This window comes from Podarcis bocagei, assembly GCF_964188305.1.
Source record: "Podarcis bocagei genome assembly, chromosome: 2".
Classification (NCBI taxonomy): Eukaryota; Metazoa; Chordata; class Lepidosauria; order Squamata; family Lacertidae; genus Podarcis; species Podarcis bocagei.
This window is the reverse complement of record NC_138126.1, coordinates 55,361,297-55,368,446: the sequence shown is the minus strand read 5'-3', so window position 1 is coordinate 55,368,446 and position 7,150 is coordinate 55,361,297. Positions and strand designations below refer to the sequence as shown.

The 7,150-nt window shown below is 41.2% G+C and overlaps 1 protein-coding gene and 1 pseudogene across 4 annotated transcripts in view; both read right to left on the bottom strand.

Annotated features, from left to right (window-relative positions):
• CENPP (centromere protein P) overlaps nt 1-7,150 on the bottom strand; it is a 165,201-nt gene that overhangs the window by 98,919 nt on the left and 59,132 nt on the right. The window lies entirely within an intron of this gene.
• On the bottom strand, nt 2,067-2,847 carry LOC308579701 (dolichyl-diphosphooligosaccharide--protein glycosyltransferase subunit 2 pseudogene; annotated as a pseudogene). The gene has a single exon. The product of its transcript is annotated as a dolichyl-diphosphooligosaccharide--protein glycosyltransferase subunit 2 pseudogene (transcript).

Genomic DNA, 7,150 nt, shown 5'->3' with positions numbered 1-7,150 from the left:
GTCTCATTGACAAGGAGAACAGGTGAGGTCCCTACAGACTGGAGGTGGGCAAATGTTGTCCTCATCTTCAAAGGGGGGGGGGGAGAAGACCCAGGTAACTACTGACCAGTGAGCTTGACATGGATACCAGAGAAGGTCCTTGAACAGAAAATTCAACAGTTGATCTGTGAGCATCTAGAAAATGATGCTGTAATTACTAAGACCCAGAATGGGTTTCTCAAAAATAAGTCATGCCAAACAAATCTGATTTCTTTTTTTTTTATGGAATTACAAACTTGGTGGATCACAGAAATGCTGTGGACAAAGTGTATCTTGATTTCAGTAAGTCCCCCATGATATCCTTGTAAGGAAAGTGGCAAAATGTGGGTTGAATGAGGTAACAGTTAGGTGGATTTGTAGCTTGACTGACTGAACCCAAGAGTACTCATTAATGATTCCTCACCATCCTGGAAAAAAGAGACAAGTGGGGTGCCGCAGGATTCTGTCCTGGGCCCATTGTTGGTCAGCGTCTTTATAAATGACTTGGATGAAGGAATTGAGGGGATGCTCATCAAATTTGCCAATGACACCAAACTGGGAAGGGTAGCTAATGCCACAGAAGACAGAACCAGAATTCAAAATGATCTTAACAGATTGGAGAACTGGGCGCAAGCTAAAAAAACAGAATTTCAATAGGGACAAATGTACAGTTCTGCACTTAGGCAGGAAGAATAAGATGCACAAATATAGGATGGGGGACACCTGGCTTACTAGCAGTACATGTGAAGACCATCTAGGGGTCTTAGTGGACCACAACCTTAACATGAGTCAACAGTGTGACACAGCAGCAAAAAAACCCTAATGCTATTCTAGGCTGCATCAACAGAAGTATAAGGTCCAGATCAAGGGAAGTAATAGTACCACTCTATTCTGCCTTGGTCAGACCACACTTGGAATACTGTGTCCAATTCTGGGCACCACAATTTAATAAGGATGTTGACAAGATGAAATGTGTGCAGAGGAGGGCAACCAAGATGATCAAGGGTCTGGAACAGGCATAGGCAAACTCGGCCCTGCAGACGTTTTGGGACTACAACTCCCATGATCCCTAGCTAACAGGACCAGTGGTCAGGGATGATGGGAGTTGTAGCCCCAAAACATCTGGAGGGCCGAGTTTGCCTATGCCTGGTCTGGAAACTAAGCCTTATAAGAAACACTTGAAGCAACTGGGCATGTTTGGTCTGGAAAAGAGGAAACTGAGAGGAGATATGATAGCCGTCTCCAAATATTTTAAGGGCTGTCACATGGAAGAGGGAGCATGCTTGTTTTCTCCTGCTCTGGAGGGTAGGAATCAAGGCAATGGCTTCGAGTTACAAGAAAGGAGATTTGCCAGCTGCCAGACCTTTTGTCACTCCTGATTTCATGTGTGTTTTCCTTGTTTTTGTTTTATTTCCTTTTTACCTTGAACAATAGCTGGGTAGCTTAGGAGTAGTATAGGCTGCTACCTGTCCCATCATCTTGCTTTCCATTCCCCAGAATGCCTCTGAGCCCCACAAGGCTCAGGGAAATTCTTCATAGGGAATGAAGAAGGGAAAGAAAGAGGGTGGAATAGCCTTTCTCCAAAGCTCTTCAGAAACAAAAATGAAAAGGGAATCTGCCATAAATGTATGTTCTTCTCACTTGTTTTGGATTTATTGTTTTGCCCACATTTTTGTTTGGTTGTTTGGGAGTGAACTGTTTTACCTGCTTTTTGGAGGTTGTGTGTGTGTTGGCTATTCTTTGGCCAGTGTTGGCTGCTTTTGTTTTGCTTAGTTGGTTTGTATGTGTGCATGTTTTTTGTTTTTTTTATTTTGAGCAAGTATTTAATTTTTAACTGATTAATTAACAAGCAGAGGTTGAAATTAAAACTTGTAAAAAATTGGTAAAGAGCCTTACTAAGCAAGGATGCTTGTGTAAGATGGTCATTAAGACATTTACGCAGGCTTGGAACATAACCAAAGTATCAAGGAGGAATCTGAATGGTGAGATGATAACTTGAACCTTAATTTTAAAAAATGTGCCCCTTGCCAGGTTCAAAGGCATACAAGGTGGGTGGAAAGAGGTTTCAGGTGAGGTTATGTTGGCTCAGGGAGAGGCGGCTGACAAGCATGAAATGGAAGCAGCTAGTATGGCTGGGCAACAGGCAACATCCAAGGACCCTTACTTCTAGGAAGAGCTGGTCACTAGCACAACCCCCTTTTACCGCAGCGTTCTATACTTTGCCAACCTAATGCTCTGTTCTGCAGCAATCCTTTTAACTGCTTTATGAGCCAACATTCTGTTGCCTGCTAGGAAAGTGAGGCTTCCCAGGATAGCCAGATACTTCAGGGTCTGAAACATGTTGAGTTGAGTCCAGTACACGTACATGAGCCCCAACATTGTTGCATGACCCAGGTGAAAGATAATGGTGCTTGGAGCAAATCTGAAGTTGGAAATGTTGGCTCCGATCTTTATCCACAGAATAAAGAGCAAAAGCAGTGGGGAGAGTATCATGGCTGTGAATGTGTTGGACACCACGGTGGGAGGCCTCTTCTCAGGTTCTCTGAACAGGTGCTGTATCTCTGGCTTGGGAGTGAAAAGACTCTTTGACTGTACTGTGGCTGGAGCATCTTCTTCTGGGAACTTGATGACAACATCAGCCACATTCCAGAGGATTGGGTTTTCCAAAGTAGCATCCCCAATGATCAAGTACAGGGTGTAGGTTCCAGAGGCGGAATCAAACTCCGTCTTTCTCTCTGAAGTGTCCAGTTCAAACTTGTAGATGTTTTTGCTGTCTGGTTCTGCAACAAAGTATGTGTGCATGTTGACTGCTTTGTTTTCAGGAGTCATTCTTTGCCTGTTTTGAGGTGTGAGTCTGTTTGTGTTGCCTGTATTTTCTTTGTTTTTGCTATGTGTTTTGCTAGTTTCAGCATCATGAGTTTTCCCTCTTTGAAATAGGTATAGAGTCGTGCCTGTGACAGTTTCTTAGATTTCCAAATGTGTCCTAGCAATTCACTAGAAGTATTTCAAAATACTACAATTTTTTCTGTGATTGGTACTAATTATTATTAAATTTATAGACCATCCTTCATCCAAAGATCACAGGGAGGTTTACAACATAAAATAATGGCAGCAACACAATCAAATACATGAAAGTTTATCTGGATTTACTTCCACTTTTTGCATTTTGTATTTACTGTTCAAAAACTGTGGGCTCCATTTGGATGGACCATGCAACTTAAAAGAGATATCAAACAGCTGCAACCAAGATGATCAAGGGTCTGAAAAATCAAGCCTTATGAGGAATGGTTGAAGAAGCTGGGTATGTTTAGTTTAGAAAAGGGGAGACTGAGAGGAGATATGATAGCCATTTTCAAATGTCCCAAGGGCTGTTACATGGAAGAGAGAACAGACTTGTTTTCTCCTGTTCTGGAGAGTAGGATTCAAACCAATGGCTTCAAGTTACAAGAAAGGAGCTTCTGATGAAACATCAGGAAAAACTTTCTGACAGTAAGAGCTGTTTAGCAGTGGAACAGACTCCCATGAGAGGTGGTGGACTCTACTTCCTTTGTGGCTTTTAAGCAGAGGTTGGATGGCTATCTGAGTCATGGATGCTTTAGCTGAGATGCCTGCATTGAGGGGATAGGACTAGATGACCCTTGGGGTCCCTTCCAACTCTGCTACTCCTGTGTGGACCCTATGTGCATGCCAACTGAAGACTACAGTTGATGCATCTGAAGATTTGGATTATAGTCCACAAAAGCTTGCACCATAGCTGGTTGGTCTTGAAGACATCTGTTGTTTGATTACAGATTAAGCCAAATTTCAATGATTATGTACAACATACTGCAGGATTCTAATTACCCCAACATAGCCTGGAGAACCAAAAATTTCCATGAAACAGTAGCTGATACGGATATCTCTCTGCGCTTATTTTTATATGGTAACTTTTAAGATGTTTTACAGTTAGCTGAATTCCTGCGTGCACAGAATTCCTACAGATCTTTATTTTGCAGGAAACTCAGGAATGTTGTAAGAATTTAATTAAACAATTACAATGTACATAAATTTGTTCTGATACCAAGCATCTGAGTAATGTTACAGCAAACACTTTCTTCAGTTGCTGTGCTCTTGTCCTTTGCTGAACTAGTGTCCTTACCAGTGAGTTAGAGTAGTTGCAGCATGCCAATGTATTATGAAGTAAATGATAAGAATAAATCCAGCTTTTAAAATAATTCCCTCAGCCTACCCTTAATGCCATGATCACACTGCTTTGTGACTAGTTTCCTGCTTCTGATTTATATATGAAAACAAAATGTTATCATAGTACTTCCAGGACTGCCATATAGGCTTACCACTAAACCACCAAGAGATAACTTGCACATGAGAATAGAGTGGTGGATGTAAAGGCAAGAAGAAGCTATATTGTGCTCCATGACAGGGAAGGCAAGCCATACAGGCAACTCTAGGCAGGAGTGCAAGAGAAGGGAATTTAAAATGGATTTTTCAGGTACACCAGAATGAGACAAAAAATTACAACTGGGTCTAAGTTGGCACATGCTGAATGTTATTGGAATGCAGAAGGAACAAAGAATGCTCAGGGTTTGGTGTTTGTTTTTTACAATAGCATAAAACCACAGTTTGCAACTATGACTACAAGTAGGTTTGAACATTGTGTTCAGTAACTACTGTTACTGAAATTGCTTGTGCAAAATTAATGACAACCATATTTATCTCCAAAACTGTAATGGAGGGAGAGTGCCTGCACAAGAATAGCCATGTGCGCATGGGTGGGGCACCCATCTCCTAACTGTGGTCATATTGGTAAGTAGTATGTCTGCACTAAACTTGGGAAACTATGACTTCTACTTAATATCACCCATACTTATTATAAACAATTCAGGACAGAATTTTGTATCATTAATGACTCTGCTAGTTATTCTAGACAAAACAATTACACATCAGCATAAAAGGTATAAGAGGAATATATCAATGTCATTATATACAATGTGGACCCAGAAAACAAAACTATTTTTTGTGGTATCTCATCACCAAAGAGGGACAATGATTTTTGCCCCTCCCTCTTCACTTCCACTTGTACTCTGTCATCTGGTCCAACTAAGGAAATATACACATGGAAACACATTTTCCAGTATGCTTTAAAAGAACTGGGGGGGGGGGGGGAGAGAGAAGAATTGTGCTCAGATAATACCTTAGGGTACAGGTTTTCCAAGGCCAATAACTCCATGTCCCACACCCACAATCCCTTAAACTGGAATGGGGCAGTTTTCCTCCTTACAGTTTGTAAGGATATTTTAGTGTGGGGTGGGGAACTAGGCTCAGAAGAGGCATGTCAGGGAGGCTTCCTCCAAGGCTAGTCACCTCCACAACTGTTTGAACTGCAGGATCACCCACTTCAAGGATGGGAAACCTTAGGCCTGGGGCTTAAAAGTAACCTCTCAGGATTCTCCCTTCAAGGCCCTGCTCTGAGTCCTACTCAAGTGCTTTTGGCTGGCTAGAATGTGTCCTTGAACTGTGATAATGCCTGTTTCTTTCGTAGATGGAGGATAGAGGTGTAGGTGGGTGAGTAGAAGACTCTAGTTTTTGCATGGCTGCAATGTAGCCTGCTGCACAAAGGTAAGAGTCCACATTCATTGCTCTGTTCACTTCTTGCTCTAGCCCTACACACTTTTTGTCTCTGACCCTGCCAAGAAATAGCCTTTATAGCATGTAGGAAGGTTGTCCATGAGGATGTGCAGTTCTCAAGTTGAAAAATGTTCTCCATCCCTAATTTAAGGGATCCTTTGATGTGAAGAAATTGAGTTGGAGAATATGCACCTAAGGACCACTGAATCAAAAGAAACCAGTAACCAAGTGCTATTGCTCTTCTGTCTTGATGCAGCAAGTGCAGGCTTACACTTGCCTGCTTCTCTATTCTGTCAACCTAATAGCCAGAGTGTACCTTTACTGTGGAATCCCCAACCCCTTTCTCTGTTTTGATGTCCCAGAATGTCTGCATGTGGGGCAACCACTTACACATCACATCATATATGTTATTTTTTTCCCATAATCTAGTAATATATTCGAGGTGAAGGCTTTTATGTTCAATTTTTGTTGTTGTTGTTTGTTTCTATTTTGGGTGAACACAGGATAGGAAGACATCCTTCAGAGATGTGAGGTGCACTTATTTGATCCACAAATGTTGTAAAAAACCATCACAAAAATAAAGGCTACTCTTTTCTAGTTTAGTTCTTTAGTGTAACAGCACCACCTAACTGTAGAATAATAAGCAAAGGCACAATTCCTAAACTTTTAGACCTAATTATGGACTTACAGTAAAGAAAACCAGAAATAAACCAAACATCTATATGTATATAGATCTTAATGGCCACTTCCTAACATTGCTGTGACTCAGTTAACAGAATGTCAACAGACTGTTTGGTTCATTTTTCTGAATCTATTCCTGCTGTCAGTTTTCAGAATAATGGAGAACTGATTGTTCCTGTTAAGTAAATAACTGTAATGCACTAAAAAATTAGAAGCAGTGCCATGTACTGCCTCAAAGCAGCCTTTCAGTCTGTCATTCACCTAGTTACTGGCACATCCATTTGCACAAGTAGTACTTTGTACCCTGGTGCCTCAGATTGGCAGAGGCAGAAATACAAAACAGTAGGCAACCTTTTTTTGGTGTGCAACCTTAACAGAGCTATTTCTCAATTCCAAAAAGCAAATGGTGAAGGTGATTGGTTTTTCTGTACACCATTAGTTTCTACAATGTTCCTCCTTTAGTATAGTAGAACACAGGGAGTGGGGTCTGACAGTGGGTACAAGGCTTTTCTTCACAAACGTAGTAATGCATCTAATCAAACAGTGGCTCTGTATCTCTTAAAGAACTATGCAAATATTTCATAGAATCATTTGCTTCTTTAATTACATTCACAACATTCTGAACATGAGAAAAATGTTCACCATATGAATCTGACAACTACAGATGTAACCTACAGAGGCACAGCAAGCTGTCTTATATCAAATCAGATCATTGTTCCACCTAGGTAAAAAAGGTAAAAGCGGCGCTCATCTCACTTTCAGGCTGAGGGAGCCGGCATTTGTCCACAGACAGCTTTCTGGGTCATGTGGCCAGCATGACAAAACT